The 19,411-nt window shown below is 44.3% G+C and overlaps 1 protein-coding gene across 14 annotated transcripts in view; it reads left to right on the top strand.

The window, feature by feature from the left end:
• The window catches only part of MAP2 (microtubule associated protein 2), a 243,804-nt gene that overhangs the window by 11,564 nt on the left and 212,829 nt on the right, over positions 1-19,411 (top strand). For all 14 annotated transcript variants that reach the window (XM_066189474.1, XM_066189472.1, XM_066189476.1 and 11 more), the window contains exons 4-5: positions 442-520; positions 1,677-1,740. The gene's annotated coding sequence lies outside the window, so the exon portion shown is untranslated. The remainder of the gene's footprint in view (positions 1-441; positions 521-1,676; positions 1,741-19,411) is intronic.

Raw genomic sequence — 19,411 nt, 5'->3', positions numbered from 1 at the left:
ATGTGTCTTTCCATTAAGACATCTTTTCATCATTTCCATGATACCCATTGCAGTACTTGTTGCCAATGAAAGTATAGGCTGTCCTTTGCCCTCTCCCCCTTCCCCCCTTTTTAATATTGTAAGCTTTAAATTAATCTAATTTCCATTTGGATGAAGTTTAACTTTTTCTCCTTGACCAAGTCAACTGCTCATTCTCTCTCAGGGCTGCTTCAGATGAGGCTTTCTGTAAAGCCTGCATTTGCATTATCCAGGTGGTGAGAGGAAGGGCAAAGCCCCTGTGCTTGTGGAGAGAACTCCATCAAGGTCTTTGCATGGACTCCTAGCCCTTCAGGGAGAGACACAGAAAAAAAACCCAGCAGGACAAAGGCACTGCTGGTCTTCAGGGTACTGGAGACACTGGTGTACATTCCTTATGCCCTGAACCAGTGTCTTTCCTTCTAGCAGCCTGGGAGAAAGACTGACAGCAGCAAATCCACTTCCTCTGAAAGCATCTCCTCTGGAAGGATGTACATTACTGATGGTGAGTAAAGAGCAGGGAACGTGATGCCTCTGTCACTTTGGCAAAATCCTGCTCCCTTTGCATGGCACTGATTTACAGATGAAATGTGAGAAAACAGCAGTGGTGGGAAGTTCTCTCAGACAGCTTGAGGAGGGCTCAGGAAAAGGACCAGAAGAAACCTTTGTAGCCTTCACTGTTTTTTTTTAAAAAATTGTGATGTATGAATACATAAAAATACTTAAAGTAATTTGGCCTTCCCAAGTCACTTCATTGACACTGACACACCCTTAACGTGGAATATATGTGGCAGCTGCTGAGGGATGGCCATTTCTTTATGAAGGAACAGAAGCCAGGGTGGGACCTAGGCTTTGCTGAACTGCATTTTGACCACTCAGTCTAAGACGCATATGGCCCAAATTACAGGCATGAAATCTTCTAGATAACCTGCTAAAGCCCATAAGAGAACAAGTGCTCAGTACATCTGAAAATCATGCTTGAAATCAAGCTGGCTGCCTAAAATTAGTGACATTTTGGAAAAAATGTTGATAAACTTGCTCAGTGATGCAGCGAAATGCAACCAAACTGAAATGAATGTTTAAAGTTTTTCCGCTGCAGTATGGGTAATAGTGTGCAATCTAGGTCCCCAAATATAAAGAAAAATAAAGATATTTATCTTCACTGAATCAAAATATAGTACTTTCAAAACATTATTAGAGGCTAATACATACATGACATACTCTGAATTTTTGGTTAGGATTCCGACAGACTGACTTTTGCAGTCGTGAATTTTTAACAAACTAAAATTTGCTTAGGAAATAGAAGAGGTAAGAAAGCATTTTACTCTTTCACCTCCAGCTCAGGCTGGTTGACATGACGTGGCCCCAGCTATAACAGGTGAGATGAGCTGATCCTGGGGCCCTACCACACCAGTGATACTGTGGGAGGAATGACTTTGGAGCATAGCGATTGTAATGGACATCCTGAGGGGGACAGTTCAGCTCGAGAACGCGGCGAGTGACAAAGTAATAAGATTATCTTTTATTGCCAGATTCCAGGAAATGGCTGTAAAGGCCGGCCCTAAGAAAACAGTGTGGTAGCGAGCAGCAGCGCGGTGTCTGAGGGTGTTGTAAACTCCATTTTTTCACCGACCTCCCTAGTATTTGCTCTCTTTCTCCAGAGGAGGAGGAGGAGGAATTAGACTGAGCCGGACTTGCACCCTCGGAAGGGCCAGACGAAACCAGGTGAGGGGCTTTGGGGAAGGTGTTCTCCCAGGGGCAGGGCCGCCCGCGGCCACAGGCAGCGGGCCGGTGTCGGGGCGCGGGCGGGCCGTCCCGGAGCCCCGGCGGCTCCGCAATGCAGGGGCCGGGGCGGGGCGGCAGCGAGGGGCCGCTCCTCCACCTCCACAGGCGCGGGGGCCCTGCGGGAGCGGCGGCGGGGCCGGGGCGGGGCCGGGGGCGGGTCCCGGGGGCTCGCAGGCGGCCGCGTCCCGGCGACAGCCCCGAGAGCGGCGGGGCGGGTCGCGTCGAGCCGGGCACGGCGCGTCCTCCGTGTGCTCGTCGGTGCCGGCAGCCGCCGTGGCGCTCAGGTAAGGCACCGTGCCGAGCCCCGTCGGACGAGGAGGAGGAGGAGGAGGGCGGGGCGGGGGCGCGGGGCCGGCGCCGCTGCGGGGTGAGGGAAGCGGGGGGGAGCCGCGCTTCCCGCCTTGCGGCTGTGGCGAGCCCTTTCGGGGGGCTTGTGCCGCCCCGGTCCCGCGGGTGCTCCTTCCTCCCTCCCTCCCTCCCTCCGTCCTTCGGTGCCTTCTTTGGGCGCTTGAGTGCCGGACCCCAGACCGGAGTTCTCCGCGGGTCGCCCCCGCCCGCCCTCCCGGAGGTAAAAATGGAGTGGGGCGGGCCCCCGGTAACGCCCGCTCTACCTTCATGGGGGCGGCTGCCTCCCGGGGCTGTGAGCATCTCCGGGCTCTAAACCCTCCGCAGGATGGGAGCCTCTGTCCTCTCCTGCCCCCACCCCTAAGCTTCTCTAAGGGGATCTGCGCGGCTGAACAAAGAGCGTTGTGTGAGGCGAGGGCTGTAAGCGCTGTTCATTTGCATCGGGGAGGGGAGGGGGAAAAAAACCCCAAACAACCCACCTAAAAAAATGATTCCCTGTACTGCATGGATTCCGTGCACGGGAGCCCAGCGGCGAACAATGCCTTTTTATGTAAGAGAAAATGATGTAAAATGTGCCTGGCTCAGATGGCTGCAGGTAGGAGCCGTAGGCGTGTGCTGCGCCGCGCTGCCGTGGTGCCGCACCGACCCACCGAATAAACCCTGCTCGCCTCCATCTGCCCTGTGCTCATCCGAGACACTCCGACCTGCCCTTTGGATAAGATCTGCTTTATGGAACACCTTCGGGAGAGAAGGGGGTGTGCCGCATACCGGGAGAATTGCTCTCCGCGTGGAAGATACCGACATGGTTAATTTCCCTGGGTTAAGCAGGAACTTTCAGCTTTCCTCCAAATAAAAATAGTCTCTTGTGTTTTTGGTGGATTTCCATGTAGGATTCTTCCTGAGACAGAGGTGTAGGCTTTCGTGTGTAAGTGAGCATTACCACAGAGTCAAGCAGTATAATGGGATGTATGCACACATACGTTTTAAGTCTTACTAATTCTAGGTCTCTAGCATCAATTTTTGTAATTTGTCATGTCTCTGTGGTCATGTCAATAAATCGTCTCCATCCTTCCTCAAAAAATCACTTGCTGTCCAGCATTTGTGCTGCTTGTTGTTCAGAAAACCCGTTCCTTTTGTTTTCAGGAGGGTTCTTCCATGTGAGACTGAATCACTTCTTCTTTTGGTTCTATTTCTTCCCATTTTCTCCACAAACGTTTGTTTTCTCTCCATGAAAGAACCTGTTTCTTTTCACCTGTGCTGGTTTAGACTAGCAGGGCTATCGAGACTACGGATCTTACAGCTGGTAGACCCAAGACGAGGCTCAGCTGCAGAATGTATTTGTTTTCTGTAGCTTCTTTCTCTTCCCTCCTGACTGGGTGGTGTTATCACAGCATCTCAGCCCTTGCCTGGGAAGAGGATGTGCCGAGAGGGCACAGCATGGTGAAGTTGCCCCTGCATTACATCATAGATCACTAAGAAGTGATTCTGAACAGTGAAAGGCTGGGCATTTTCCCTGGGTCTGCTACAAACTCTCTTCAGTTAGTGCAAAGGCAGTCCAGTTAAGTTTGTGGATGGTTGTTCATTTCTCTAGCTGATGTTCTGACAGCGTGCCGTGTATAACAGCCCAAACTCCCCTGGGTAGAAGCCAGGACTGGGAAGCACCAAATTCCTCCCTGTGTATTTCATTTGCAAGACACTGATGGTGTGCTCAGCACTGGGCGAGACCTCAGTATTCATGTGGTAGTAGTTTCCTGGAGCTCAGGCATTTACAGGTGAGCTAAAGTAACAGACTGGAAGTAACCCCAATGGCTTAGTGAGGCCATTCTGCGTGGTAATTAAAGATGAAGGTGAGCCCTGGCACAGGGCTCTGGGAAAGAGGGGGGCGATCTCAGCAGTGGAGCATGGTGCCATGAATTCTATCTCTTCTAATCTTTTCTTATCTCATCAAGGGACAGGATTTGGTTAATGGAACTTTTCAGTTTGTTGCACCCATATTGCACGTTTCCTGTGGGTGTTTGAGAGAAGCCAAAGAGCTGTCATCCCAAGAATTAAAAGTTGCTGTTCTTCTGTGGAGAGCACAGCAACACTGGAGGGTAGGTCATTGTGCCTATAATGCAGTTTGTTACATAAAGCAGCATTTGCAGCCTTGATTTAGAGGTCTGATATAATTGTTATCGTATATTATATCATACCCGCTTAGCTGTGTTCTTTAATGTGTTTGGATAATAAAAAAGTAGTTGTAATTTAATGACCCCTGAGGTGCTGTGCCTAGGCAGTAGAGATGTGATCACAACAGTCCCTAAATGAATTGCTGCAGTCTGTGGGTTAAGAATTCCCTGGTTGCTTCATTTCTAGAAGCATACCTTTCCTTTCAGTCCATGTCATGCGTCTTTCTGTACAAGTCGCCCTTTGCTAACCATATACCTAAATTCACGGAGGAAACATTTGCTATGTGTGCTGACACCAGAGTGGGCTCTCGCCCCTCTAGCTCTGGCACTGTGCTCACTCAACAACTGTCTGTGGAAATTGCTAGAAATATCTAACCACAGAAACAAGGGTGAGGCCCATTGCAGATTCTGCTGGGCTGTTTCAGCTTCACCTCCCAATGTGGCATGTCATGCACATGTGTTGGACACAGGTTTGTTTTCTTAATGGGGTTGGAAGAGGAAGAAATCAAAGCGAATTCAGGTTGTGAGGACTTTATGATGGTGGCTTTCTGAAAGTCACCTTTTGATTACTAATGTCTCTACAAAGGCACAAGGTACTGACAGCGCTTGTAACACATCTGCAGCATATGAAGGATCTGAAACCTGATCCGCCATGGTGGGACAAATGATAATAAGCTTAAGAAAGGAAAATAAAAGCTCTACTGGTGCTTAAAGCCTGAGTTCCTTACAGATCTTTTGCCTACCGTGCAGGCAGTGGCTGTGCTGTGCTGAGAACTAATCTGGTAAAACTTCTGGCTCACAGTCAAAGAAAAAAAAACCCCACCCCTTGGCTTTATTTGGGTTTCAGAGGAGGCATTTCTGGCTGCAGGACACTTGAAGCTTAACTGAAGCCTTAACTAGGAAGGGATTAGGGAGTGTTGCACTTAACGTGCATATATGCAAATAATGACCTTTCCAAATAATGAAATTTGGAAAGGTGTAATAGGGGTCCTAAGGCTGGGTGACTTCCTAAGGTCCTTTCTAAACTGAGTTATCTGATGATCTGGATATTTTGGGGTTTGTGCTATCGTTAAGTCCATGTGTGCACTTGGTGAAGAAATAAAAGTATGCATGTGCTGATCTGTAGAATTGTTTCTTAAGACTCAAGGATGCTTGTTTTGGTCCATCTGTACTTATTCAGTTCAAACACATGCTAAATTGCGCTTGAAAGTCAGCTGTAAGCATGCTTAAAAGTTAAGCATGTTTTTACAGAAAAGGGATTTTTTTTCTGGAAAGAGAAAGAGTATAAATTCATGGCATGTGGCCTCAGTGTTGTAAACCCCTTGATGATATTTAGAGATACCAAGTACTTCCAGAGAAAGCATGGAAATGTTCAGTGTTCTCTGATATCATTACATGGCTTATCTCTTCCCAAACACACGTGCACACGCTAAGGGAGAGTAGGGGTGGGTCTTGACATATTTAGGGCTGGTGTTTTTTCTTCCACATTTCTGCTTCATGTACAGGTGTGCTGATTAGCAACGGTTGTGTGCCGCATCTCAGTTAATAAGAAAAACAGCATGAGACTAATTTGCATGGGGTGGAGCTGATTTAGAGAATTCGTGCTGGAAAACAGAGATGGTTTAAGCTGCCTGCCTCAGTAAAGGAAAAAGCTTTTATTTCATGGAAAGGTTTAATCACGGGTTATGCTACTAAACTATACAATGATGTTTTAGGTGAACATTCAGTGTGATATTTGTAATTGCTTTCTAGGTATTGGAGGAAAGAAGTGATGTATCCATGGGGTTAATTTGGATTGTTGTGGCCACATGAGTTACTGTACTAGCTGTTAAGAGGATTTGTGGTCTTGATTGACCCATTTTACTTTAACACTAATTGTTTGCTGTTGTATTAAGGAGAAAAGATGAGCTAATCCTTATGGTTTTACACTCACTGCTGTTTTACCCTACTGCCGTCTCGCAGATGAAACTGATCTTTGTTCTTTTGTCTTGATTGGGGAGGTGGCGGAAAGGGAAAACAGACATCAGCTTCAGAGTGTTAATGTTTGTACTCGTTATTCTGTATCTTTGTTAGGGTGCCAGTTTGAAAGGCATTATGGTGAAAAGGTGTGGCTTGGTCAATTCTCTTTGTTTTCTGCAATCTGTGAGGCAGGTTAGCGCTGGTTGATGGGCTTGATCAGGGTTATGGTATGCTGTTTCTCCTTTACCATTTTTAAAGTACGTGTTTTTCTAACTTTCTGTGATGTAATGAGACTATTTATTACACCACGGAAAGTATTTATTTATTTTAGCGCATGATGCTTCCAGATAAAAAATATATGTGTTTCATTTAGTAAGGGAGACAATAGCCTAATTAAAACCAGCAGTGTTAAGTGGTGAAAATCAGAATACTGTGATGAGTTCATTGAATCTGTACCTGACTTGCACCATCTGGAAAGAGACAATGCCATTTGCAGCTCTGTTTTCTGATTATTGAAAATCTGGGGTCCTTTATGCCATCAGGGAAATAATCAGTTTGCACCTGACATTTCTTTAGTTATGGATTTGTCGGGAGAATTAAGGTCCTCTAGCAAATTTTGCTCCTTCATTTAGACTTGGCACTCATGGGTATGAGGAGCTGAGGAATATTTCTTGTCTTTTGTCAAACCCCTGGCAATAAGTAGGAAGATTTCTTTCTTTTTGTACTTCTAGTAGCTCTGAGACAGATTGCAGTGGCTTCCAGTGACTTGAGTCTATGAAGTCGCTTTCCTTTTTGTGAAACTTGTAGTTTTATTCCCTGCGAGAGTTTTAAACTAAATTTTAATAACTGCAAAATGAGCTGTATTTAAAGTACATGCAACCTCTGGGTAAACAACACAAAATGCCCCAAACAAACCAAACCCAGTAGTCCAATCATATCAGCTAACTTGGCAGCATTTAATTATAGGGCCTATTGATTCAATTAACCCTTTGTTTTCACTTTGGTTTCTGGAGAGAATGATAGGGGCTGGTTTCTGGTTTAGAACTAGGAACTCTCAGTTCTGTCTTTAGGAACATAGATTATCTTTTAGAACAGCTGCCTGGCTGTACAAAACTTGCCACTTTTCCTGATGTTCTGGTCTTGGATGAACAAAGCTAGGCAATGTCTCAAAATGAAAATGTATTATGAAGGTTCTGAATGCAGTTTGGGATGTGCTTTTGAAAACTTCTGCATTGGTCCAAATTTGATCCAGAGCTGAACAGTAGAAAATGCTGTAGACTTTCAAAAGTGGTCTGTGTGCTTCACTGCTGGGCCAGAATCCTGTATCTGCTGGCTGTGAGCAAAGATGGATTGGCCTCCTTCCCTGTGTGTCTCAAACATGGTGTTGTCCAGGCTGTGCCTGAAGGAACTTCAGCTGAGTTTGAGGTACAGTTAAGTTTCTCTCTTTTTGTTCTCCTTGCTTTGTGTAGAAGGTATCTGAATAACTTGTGCAGCAAGTGCAATTGCAAGGTGCCAGACATTAAGTGCCAGGACACCTTTATCTCTGGGAAGGCTCAGAGTCTGAGAGGGACTGTGAAGAAAGCAGTTTTTCTGTGTCTGCTGTGAAATGGGCTGAAAGTGTGTTCAAAACCCTTTGACTTGAAGGAGGGTTCGAGCGTGGATTTGAATTCTGGTTAGCTGCAGGTCTGGTCAGCTTGTTTTAGCTAACCAGGTCTTGTTGTGCCAAGTTACTCTGTTTCCCACAGCATCCCTTCTGTGACCATCAGGTCTGAGCAGTAAGACCTGATCCCCTCATGGGGACTTTGGCCAGACCCAAGGCCATATGCTGTGCCAGAGCCTACTGCTAACACTTGCTAATGTTAATGTGCTTTTACTGTCCTCTGGCTGATTGCTGGACAAAGAGATCCCACAGTCTTTCAGTGCCCCTGCACGATTCTTGCAGTGGCTTCCATGTGATGTTCAAGGTGTGCCCAGGCATCCCTTCCTCTTCTGGCCATGTGGTATTGCTCAGAGAGCAAAGCTTCTGCTTTTGTTTGAGCTGCTGTGACTGTGGCTTGATGACCAGCAGCTGTATGTTGGTGTGTAGGTTTCTGCTGACAGAAGACTCCTGCTGACACATCCCTGGCTGCTGGTGATGCTGTGCTTTCAGGTGTTGGGCTGCTCCTCTTGCAGGCTGTGTTACAGGGCGTGCCGGGCAGGCAGGCTGCCCTGCCTGTTTGCAGCAAGGCTCCAGTCATGCGCGTAGGCATTTGTCTGCCTCCCGTGAGTATGCTGAAACTAATACTGGCTTTTATTTCCATCGGCAATTAGAACATTGTTCAAGGAGGCTGAGAAAAAAAATATGCAGGGGTGGAGCTGGATGATTTGCAAAGGAGGAGAGCAAACCTTGCTCAAGGAGTGGTCTGGATACGTGGTCATTCATATCCCATCCTTCTTGTCAACCTGTAGCTTGGGATGGGAGGGCGTCAGAGATGGAGGAGATATGATGCCCCTAAGCTGCTTGGATATCCTATCCTTCTTCAGTGCTTTCCTGCTACCTGTATTACAAAATATGTAGTGCAGAGAGGTAACCACAAGAATAGAAGGGATATTTCTGAAATAGTGCCAGCTCCTCCAGATTTGTATCAGAATTCTTGATTTGCAGTGATTCAGTTAGGACAGTGTTTGGGCCAAAGGCTGCTCTTCACAGGCTGTCAGCATGCTCAGAACATACCTGAAATCAGTGTCTGTGATACCAGGAGTCCAGAGCAGACCTCGGTATTTAGGGTTGTGGCTAAGTGTGTCTGGAAGGATGTGCCCATCCTCCATCTTTTGCAGCATGATGGAGTTGATGTCTTATAAAGAAAATCTCTTCAAGGAAAGTGATAAACCAACATATAAATCAGGTGGAAGGAAGCTGTGTATTTCCATTGTTTTAGGTAGATAAAATATGTATAGTTGTATAGTTCTTGAAGTAGTAAAGGGAAAGTTCACAAATTTGTGAGAGAGTTGTCTTGATTTCAAAGACAGGTATCTGCCAAGGAAGGCTGGAACCTCCCTTGGAATAGAAAGTGTGACCCCCTTCCTTCCAAATTATTATAACTTTGAAATTAAGGGGATTTCCAGCAAAGATATGAGAAAAGGAATACCAGTTCTTTATTAATGTATGTGTGTGTAACAGGGCAGCCAAAGAGAGCAGAGCGCTCCGGCCTCTCTGGGCGGCCCGGCCCTTTCCCCCCGGGGCAGTTCCGCTCACGGCCGCCGGGGGCGCTGCTGGCTCCGGGCGGGTGCGGTGATTGCCCCGGGCCGGCAGCCCTGAAGGACGCGGTGCTGGCGGGTGGAGCAGCGGGAGAGATGGAAAAGGGGCTTCCGTTCCAAACCTGCACCAGCAGCTGGTCCTGGTGCCCCTCTGGATGGGGAAATGAGCTGCAGTGGGAACCTTGGAGCAGCAGCTGGAACAGCAGAGGCAGGCACATCCTGGAGTGGCAAACAAAGCGCAGCAGAAACTCGACAGCTGTAGCAGGAACCTGGTTGGGAAAGGGGGTTGGGGTCCCCGGTTCTTCCTCTGAGGAACGCAGGTAGATGGTGAGGGTCCTTTCCAGTGCCCTTGGGTGTTACGAAGGTCCCAGTTCACTGGCTACTCTTGCAAGGCTCCACCACAGTAAAGAAGCAGTATAGGGGTTAGAGTCTGTGATGGTGGTGAATTCTCCCCGTGGTAGCAGCAACTTGCCCGTTCCCCTCTGATCCGAGAGTGCTGAGCCCAGCCCCTGACCCCCCAGCCAAAATCTCCAGGTGTCTTTGCCCTTTCCAAGGGAAAAAACACCCAGGTAAGAGTAGCCAGCTGCACCCTTCCCGCCACCTTGGCCACTTCTTTTGCCTCCTAAAGTACCAATTGTTATCATCTCTTGTGGACAAGATTCCCTGAGAGAAAGAAAAAAAAGAGAAAAAACCCTAACTTCCAAAAAGAGTAATTAAAAAAAAAAAAGAAAAACAAACAAACCCGTGTGTGTGTGTGTGTGTGTGTGTGTGGAATGCTTAATAACCTGATTCATTCCGAAGAGCAAAGGATAGAGTGAGGTAAATAAGCTTTCATTCCATGTTGTTCAACAAAGTAAAGCTTTTCAGGCTGTAAAGAGCTGGTTGTGCTTCTGAATAAAACTCAGCAGAATATTGAATCTAAGCATTTCTTATTACTCAGTGCTGTCTGTTACAGCATATAATAAATTTATGTTTAAACTTTTAATAAAAGGCATTTTGTATTACTGCAAATTAATATATATGGTTTTATACTCCACAGTTTGCCAAAATTAGCAGAAGTGATTTATGGATAATACTTACAGTCTTTTAGTTTGGATAATTTTTAATGGTGTGCTACTAATGTTGCTTAAAACATTAGCAATATTTAGAATGCAGTATTAAACATTCTTCTAAATATACCTTTCAGTACGAATAGTTGAGAACATTTTTTCTGGAAAGCATTTGGGAAAAAGAAGTCCAACTGTATGCACTTAGGATGACCTCTAGTATTCTTCTCTGAGCAAAAAAGCTGAATTCACTTAGGCGTTTTTTGCTTCACTTGTTCTGGTCCACTGTATGCTTGCAGCATTACCCTTAGCAATAAATGAAATTAATAATTTGTTGCCAAGCTTTAATTGATAACTACAGGCATTTGGAAATCAGAAATACATTTCTCATTTTACCGTATTTATGGTATTGATACTTCAGATGCTGGAATGTGTGTTTGTTTAGACAATAATGCTGGTATCAGGATGCCAGCACTGACCTGCATCATTACCTGTAATAACCAGGGGGCACATACAGGTACCACAGGCACAGTCAGTCAGGCCTTTCCTACCAGCCACCCCTGCACAGGCTGACCTTTGGGTGGGTGCTGACTTGTGAAAGTGCTGCCAGTGTTGCCTGGTGTGCACTGAGCAGCTATAATTATGAGGACTCGTGTCCTTTGATTCATCTGGACTGAGCAGTCTTTGAACCCTGTATTGTAAGCTCAGGCTTTGTGACACTTAAGAGTATCTGCTGAAACAATGCCTTATTCAATGCTTTGAAGTCTTTTGATGAAGTTGATTCTACTTTTTGATTTTTTCAGCACAAATGGATTTGTACAGTGCTGTTTATGAGAGAGTAGTCCTTGAGTGTAATTAATTTATTCTTTAAAAGATGCTGACAATGAGAATATTTAATTGGTGGAAAGCACATACCTCTCTGAGCCAGCAGATAAAAATGCTACTGGCTGTTTTAAGGCAGATACTCCTTTTTTTGGGTGGTGTCATGGTTTTTCTGTTTTGTGCCAGTGATGGGAACAGAGCAACTTGGTGAATGTGCAAGAGCTACCTAAAGTAACTTCTTTACTCTTTAATTTAATTATTTTAGGACTGAATTATTTTACCACGTATTGCAAGCAGGAGGAGGGAATAAATACTTGGAAGAAAATGTTGGGCAAAACGAATGTATTCCATACTTCAGGACACAAAGTCACGTTCACTACCAGGGTCAGAAAGACTTCCTTGCAGACACTGTGTTCCAGATTTGACATTATGGGGCATTACTCTGAAATAACTCTGTGGTTGGCACTGGGTGGTTTGCCCTTACTGCTCTGCCAAACCCATGTGAATTTAACTACTGAAGTTTCAGTTACTTGGAAGATTTGAGTTATTTTTGTTTTCAGTTTGTCTTATAAACTGATAGAAGCTGTGAATTTTTTCTGAAGAGGACGGAATTTTCTTCTGCATTTTAAGTTACAGCAAGAGCAGTCTTAATGACACTGCTTATTCCAGTGTGTAGTGGAGTAAATTATTTGTTTGTATCCTGGGATGGGCGAGAGAATGAGTGTTTTACTTGTACTGTGTGTTTGTGTTTTCTGTAGCAGTGTTTTGGTGTCTTTTTCTTGCTTGCCTAAGGGAAAGGGAAGGTAAGTGAAACATGAGCTTTCCTCCAGTGAGAAAGTGGTCTGTGGCCACGTTAAAAAGGCAGGAAAAAAGAGATCAGAGAAATGTGCTATATTTTCACTTGAAAAACCAGCTGTGGAGACTTGTTTCTGCTATTAGAGGTAGGTTCAGAGCTGACAGGTCAGTAGGAATAGAATTTGCCTGTTCCAGCACCCGTTGAACAACAGATAAAAAATAAGTGACTTTTTCCTTATATTCACTTTTTTTCCCCATCCAAGCATGACATAATTTTCTTTAGGATTCTGTTCCTTTCATGCCCTTGCAATTGGAAAATCTGGTGGATTCATCTGCCCTACTGCTCTTACCTGCAGGCAGAGGCTGATCTAGATTGAACTGTAATCCTCCCAGATTAATAAATAAGCCCTGCCCCATGTCTGTGTCACTAAGCAGATGAGTAGCTCTCTGAAGAATGTTTTCAAGCTTGTGAAAATCATTTCTAGCAGAAACTTGCATTTTAAAAGATACTAAAATATACAGATAGGAAAAAAAATGAACAAGCAAGTAAGTGTGCCTCAAGAGTAAAGGTACTATAGTCACTTGTTAATATTTCCCTTTCTGTGATGGATTGAACTTGAAAATCCCTCACAACTGGCACTGGTGCTGGGCAATTTCGCCTTCCAGTGTAGGTCTGTCTGCATTTATCTCTTTCAGTTTGTTACCTTTCAGTTTAATCACTCATTTTATATTGAAACATAGCTCTGGGCAGAGCTCCACGTAACTACGAAACCTGCTGTATAGATAAAACTATGGAAAAAGAACAAGTGATATTCTTCTGCTGGATTTTGTTTTGAAATGAGATGTTGCTTGTTTTCCGAGGAGCTTGGGATTGTGGGCAGGACAGGTGTGGGATGAACAGTGCACATGAGCTTGGTGGGGCTCTGGGGTAGTGGTGAGAGCTGCTGGTGTGTCCATCACAGGTGTGCTGCTGGTTTTGGTTTTAGGTTGTCCTGTTTGCTTAGGCCTTGATCCACAGTAGAACTGGAGAAGCTCTTCTTGGCTTGGAAATGATTCATGTTGAAATTTTCTGGGCAAATTTTAGCTTTGTCTCGGTATCTGCCAATAAATGGATCAGGGCCTGTCACATCCCCATAGGCAGTGAAGGTCTAGGGTGCCTGCAGACAGTGCTGAGGGCAGCTGGCCCAGTGGCTCTGGGGGGTACTTGTCTGCCCAGGACCAGCAAAGCAGATTCCTGGCTGCTGGGCAGAGTAGGCATTTTTGCCCTGTGTGTCTCTGAGCAGCCGCTGTTTCCATTTTGTAACCTGCTGGTTCCCAAGCACAGCAGGAGCATCCCGACTCTGTAGAGTTCCCCAGCATAGAACCCTTTTCCATACACTGGAAGGAGTCACAGGGGCTTTTGTCCTGGCTGTAAAAATGAGTTTTCCCTGTCATGTTTGAGAAATACTGACACAATTTTTTAATGCATGCCCACTGACCCTGTTACTCGTATAAAACCAGTCTGAAACATTCCTGAGAACTGACTGCTGCAAGTTCACAAGTAAATGTTTTCTGGCTTTGGCTAGAACATTTCTCACAGTAAATGGCTCAGTATCCCCACCAGTCTGAGTCCCTGCAATTAGTTGTCACAAGCCTGAAATGTGAGATGCCTTATTCAAACTAAATCTTAGCAGGAACCAGGAGAAGCCTTCCCATTGAATAGTCTGGGATGCGGTCTCGTGTCAGCCTGGGCTTATCCCCAGCTGGTTCTGTGGGGGTCTTGTGCCTCTTTGCTCCCATGGTGCCTGGTCCTTGCCTGACCCTGCGGGAAGCTGGATCAGTAAGTTGAGCTGGGGCAATGCTAGTGCTGTACAAAAATTACTTACTTTCTACCAGTCCTAAATTGTTCCAGACCACTGGTGAAGGGGAGGGGCAGGAATGTGTGTCTGGAAGCTGGAAGGCTTTTAAATGTCTTAAACACAGGGATTTTAAGAAGTTAAATGCTCCATTTTGAGAATAAAGTTCACAGGATCTAACTGCACTGATAGGTTGTGCTGCTCCCTGAAAGAAATCAAATTACCCTGGTTGTCAGTCTTGCTTAGTACATTTTAAATCACCTGCTTTCTGTATAAATGGTACTATTATAAAAACTGCTCTTACTTTGGAATTCAATTTTTTTTTTTTTTTTTGTGAAGGACATAAAGCATCGGGTCACAGTGAAAATGTTGCAGTTCATATTAACAGTCAGAAATAGTCCTGGCACAGTCTTTTGGTGATAGTCACAGGGAGATAGGTGTGATAATAAACATCCCCTCTAGGCTTTCTGCTGTGGGCTCTGAACTTCGCTGTGCTGCAGCTGACTTGCTTGCAATAAAGCCCTTGTCTGTGTCTTTAATGAGGGACTTTCCTGAGGTAGAAATTGCCTTCCTTGGAATTAGGGGAGGAGGAGAAGAAAAGCTAAGCCAGGAAAGCTATTGTGAAGAAAAGCTAAGCCAGGAAACACCTGGCAACCAGATGGCCCCTAGCATGTTGCATGGTACCCACACCTTCATTAAGGATTACTTTGGCTGTCTTTGGGTAATAGATTTAGGGGTTTGGGGTCATAAAGAATTAGAAAATTGTAGCCAGTTGCAATTAAACATGAGTTATTTTTAGAGGACAAAGAACTGAGCTGAAAGCTGAATTAGAGCTACTTGAAATGTGAGGGCTCAAGTAGTCGGGTGGTATTTTCTAGGTGACAGACAAAGTAGCCCATGCACGGCAGTCAGAGGCACAAAGCCACCCAGGGTGGTGGCAGGTGGGCTAGAGCTGGCAGAGCTGTGAGCAATGGCAGAAATGTACAACTGGCATTATTCTGTTTGCTGAGGGCAGTTGGCGTTAGGTACTTCCCTCTGAATATTCATGTGTGCAGCAGATTAGGGTTACTTAGACTGTTAGTAGAATAGAACTCTGTGGTTTGCACTGTGATTTCTATATCCTGGCTCAGGATCTGACACTGAGGTTTTACCTACATTTAGTTTTGTTTTTTGTTTCCCCATCAAAGTGCCCGCAGTCCAAAACGGGTAGGCTCAAGGTTTAAACTTTTCAGGTGAATTTTAAGAACATTGGTAGGGAAATAGAGATCTGGGCAGAACAGTACACAACATTTTTTGTGTTGTTGTCCAGTTGGCAGCAGTTGGTGGCATGTGGGGGTCAGGAATTCAGGCTGATCCCGCGTTGTTGCACAGAAGTGAGCAAGAGGAAACTGCTCTCCCTCCTACACCCTCGAGACTCATCTGCTTACTCCAGCAGGTAAAAAGGGGCATGGCAGCACTGAGGAGCGTGGGTATGTTTGGGCTGTCTCACAGCTGCCTTGGGAGATGCCATTTCTTGAGGGAGCTGCTCTGTGAATAAGTGGCACAGATCTCCCGGCTGTTGCTGAATCCAGGATTGATTGATACCACCGTGTAGTGCTTACCTGCTCGTTGTCCTGCCTTGAAAGGTCTAGCTACTTTGGGAGGATAATAACACATGCTGAAAAGACTTTGCTGTCCAGGGGCCATGTGTATGCAGACTGCCTTCTTTACAAACACTTTGGAGCATCTTCAGGAAGCTTCGATAGGTTGTTCATTACATTCATTCTCTTGATGTCGATGCAATAATAAGAGCGTGCCTGGCTTTTATCCTGTATATTCTTTTGAGCAGCTTCTTTGCAGAGAGCGTATCTCTTTGTCAGATTCATGTAAAAATGTTTGTAAGCACAACTTGAAAACACTTTCAATTGGAACACCAATTTAATTACTTGTTAGCATTGATAACAAAGCTTATTGTGAATTTAATGCAGAGAGTTCTGAGGAACCCACCTAAAAAACCTTGTTTTATGTATTGCTTCAGTTTTTAAGTCTACATCCTGTGGGGTTGGTTCTACAGCTGAGATCCATGGTAAAGATAATCTTAACTTCCATTATGCAACTGAAGTGTTTGTATTTTATTAAAAACAAACCAAGGGTACTCTACCACCTGGTATGGGGCAGCCACATAAATATGGAACAACTGTCTTGAAAGAGTGGATCAAGTTGTTCAATAAGTCTTTTCATTTTCATGTCTCTCTGAATCTGAAAGGCTATATGGCATTACTTTAACCCTCAGGAGAGGAAAAATAAATCTTTGCAGTTCTTGGAAGCTACTGGCCCAGGTTAGGCAGTCCTTACACTGATAGTTTGCTATGCAGAGAAGCAAAAATATTTTGTGGCTGTGTGTTGATGGTGTCTTCAACCAGTGAAAACCCCACAGCAACAGCTTGGAAGGAAAAGCAGGGGCAGCGTGCCTGGAGGATTTACTGTGCTGCTCTTGGTTTTCCCTTGAGAAGAGCCCAGCTGTCTTGAAGTTGAAATTAAAATGTAAATCCTAAATCAGGCATAATTAGGGTACTTCCTTTGGACAATGTGATGCAGGCAGCTTTAGTTTTGGGGGTGTGCAGGTTTTTTCAGTGTTTGAGCAGTGAATGTGGGAGGAGATGATTGGCAATTAGCTTATTGTGTTGGTGCTCTCCGAAGTTGGGACAAAAACCAGAACACGAGTTCTTTTTCCCCAGGAGTCCTGCTGCTGATGGTGTGGAAACCTGAAGAAGACTAGTACTTCTAAATGTACAGAATTACTGCTCCAGTAATGCATTGGTGTTAAAATGAGCAGAAGGTTCTGGTATGGGTCTTTCTGTATTTTGTGTGGCATTTTGCAGAGATGAAATGGAGAAGTCCTGGGATGTTTTGCCTTTGTGGGGGCTACCATGGGCCTCCCAAAGTGTTAAAGGTCTCTCTGAATTGGTAACTTGCCTTAGCTGGGAATCTTTACTTTGTCTCCGCTGGGCTTGGGTTAGTCCTTGAAAGAAGCGTATATTGCAGGAACATTTGAAGTGGTAACACAGGCACAATAGCCTCATTTTTGTCAGGGAGTTGGAGTTAGTTCTGACACTGTGTGGAACTTGCTGGAGGCCTGAGCATGTATGAAGCAGTAGAGTTTTGGTTGGAATGGGCCTGGGGAAGCAGGCTGGGACTCATTGCCAGCTGGAAGCTGAGTGACTGTCATGTTTGTTATTCTTGGGATTTTGGCACCTGCTTTCACACTAAATCAGCTGTTGAGAATGTTGTAAAAGTCTGTAAATATCTCTGTAAAGGTGCTTAGGGCTCTCTGCTTGTGTCTGACAACTTAAGGCTTCTTTTTCTTTCTTATCTTTTTTCCCCAGAAGACTTGTGGTGTGGTGTAGGAGATGTTAATGACAAAATAGTTTCAAGACTTCCAACTTATAACCATTTAATAGTAATTATTGTTTACAATATTACTTTTGCCAGAGAATGTCATGAAGTACTTACTGAGCTGTGCCATGCAGACATTCGTGGTCTGAAGAGATCATAAATGGTCTTGAGTTTTATGGCTAAAACAGACACAATTTTTCAATCTAGAAAAAGGCCTCTTTCAGCCTAGCTTTCTGACAGTGTTATGAAGTGGTCTTGTATGGGATTTAATCATGGTCCTGTACATTGATGTTCACTTCGATGGGTCAGAGACATAAATAACATTATAGCAGTGCTTTAAAACAGTGCTTTTCCACATTGTCTAGCTTAATATATTAACTATGGAGGCAGAAAGCAGAGCAGATGTTTGTTTTCGTTTTTCCCTACTGAAAAAGTTGTTGTTCAGTTTTGGTTTTGCCATGTAGATTTTTTTTTTATGGTGACAACTGGTGAAATCACGCTATTAGTCAGATGGAAAAGTGCATCTTTATAAAATGTCATTTGAGATACTGGAAAATGCCTAGCTGGGCTAATGCTGTCACTTATTCTAAGCAAATAGCTTAGATACTTCCTGCAGTTTCCTGGAGTCATTTAATTGTCTACTGTAAGTCCTGTATTTGTGACTCTTGAGCCATGACTCAGGGATTTAATTTTTTTTTTCCATTTGGGGAAGTGAATAAAACAAAGATGATTTTCTACAAGTGCCCAATCCTGAATCTGACAGTTTTGTAGAGAGTTACTACATTTCTGTGAAAGTTTTAGACCAACTCAGTCCTTTACTAGAGAATTATTCCTGCTTCATAATGCCATCTGTTGCTTAGAAAAATTCTTCAGGAAGTCTTTTTCCCCCCCAAAGAGCTAAGGATGTTAAATTTTTGTTACAGAACTGATTTGCATTGCTGTGGAGTTTCTCTAAGGACATTCCATACTGCTCAGCATTGATCCTTTTATTGATTTCCAGTAAACTTTTCACTGTACATCCTTACTGATAGAACTGTTTATGCATGGGCTTGTCTATGTGTGCACGTCTATGACTCCACTGAGCTGAATGGAACTTAATATACAAATATTACTGGAGTCTAATACTCAGATTGTGTTAAACAGAAACAGTGTCAACAGTAGGGACTTGACTGCCAATGCATGAGAGCTATCACCTGGACAGTTTTCAAGTCAAATGTGTTTTACCTGCAGTCAATGCTGTATCATTCAGTCTTGCACTGATGTGCATGGATCACTAAACCCTTCTGCATACTACACTCACATACCAGAATAATAGCTCCTGCACATACAGAGAAACTATAAATGGGAAGCTTTTCCTATGGAAGCAATGACTTACACAATAAGAATAACGTAGTGTTGTATTGAGAAATGTAAAGAATGATAGAAAAACCTGTACATGTCTTTTGAAATATGAACATTCATATTATAACAGTTTTCCTGATCAATTGACAAGAAAAGAGCTATTAAATAATCTTATTAGATTCCTGTTTTACCCCACTTGCCACGCTGAGATGATTTCTACAGTATATATTGATAAGAATGCCCCTTAGTCCTTTTCCCTCAGTTGCTTGGTTGTATGAATCATAACTGTGAGAACCTTATGTGGAATAAATAGGTTTTGTGTCTTGTTCTGTAAAGAGGAAGGTTCTGTGTTCTGCTTCCTGTTGCAGGAGAGGCTGATGTCAGCTCTGGTTGTGAGGCTCAGGTTCTTGATTGCCAGCTTTACGCTCCTTTAGGAAGGGAGCAGTCATGCAGGACTTTACCCAGGGCCATGGATATCAGACTGGGTATCTGCTATTTCACTGTGAAATCAGTAGGAGAGCGGGAATACAGGATAGGAAAGAGATGATGTGTAATCTAGAGCCTGTTTGATTCACAAGAAAGAAGTATGTATTATTAATTATCATCTTCCATTGAAAGAGCTTCCAAAGGCAGATTAAATATTGTGGGGAGCTGTTGTCTCCTACTGAGACGTTCTTTACCTAGAATC

This window comes from Chamaea fasciata, unplaced genomic scaffold (assembly GCF_029207755.1).
Source record: "Chamaea fasciata isolate MVZ Bird 193981 ecotype frontalis unplaced genomic scaffold, bChaFas1.0.hap1 SCAF_8, whole genome shotgun sequence".
NCBI lineage: Eukaryota > Metazoa > Chordata > Aves > Passeriformes > Sylviidae > Chamaea > Chamaea fasciata.
This window is presented reverse-complemented; position numbering and strand designations above follow the sequence as displayed.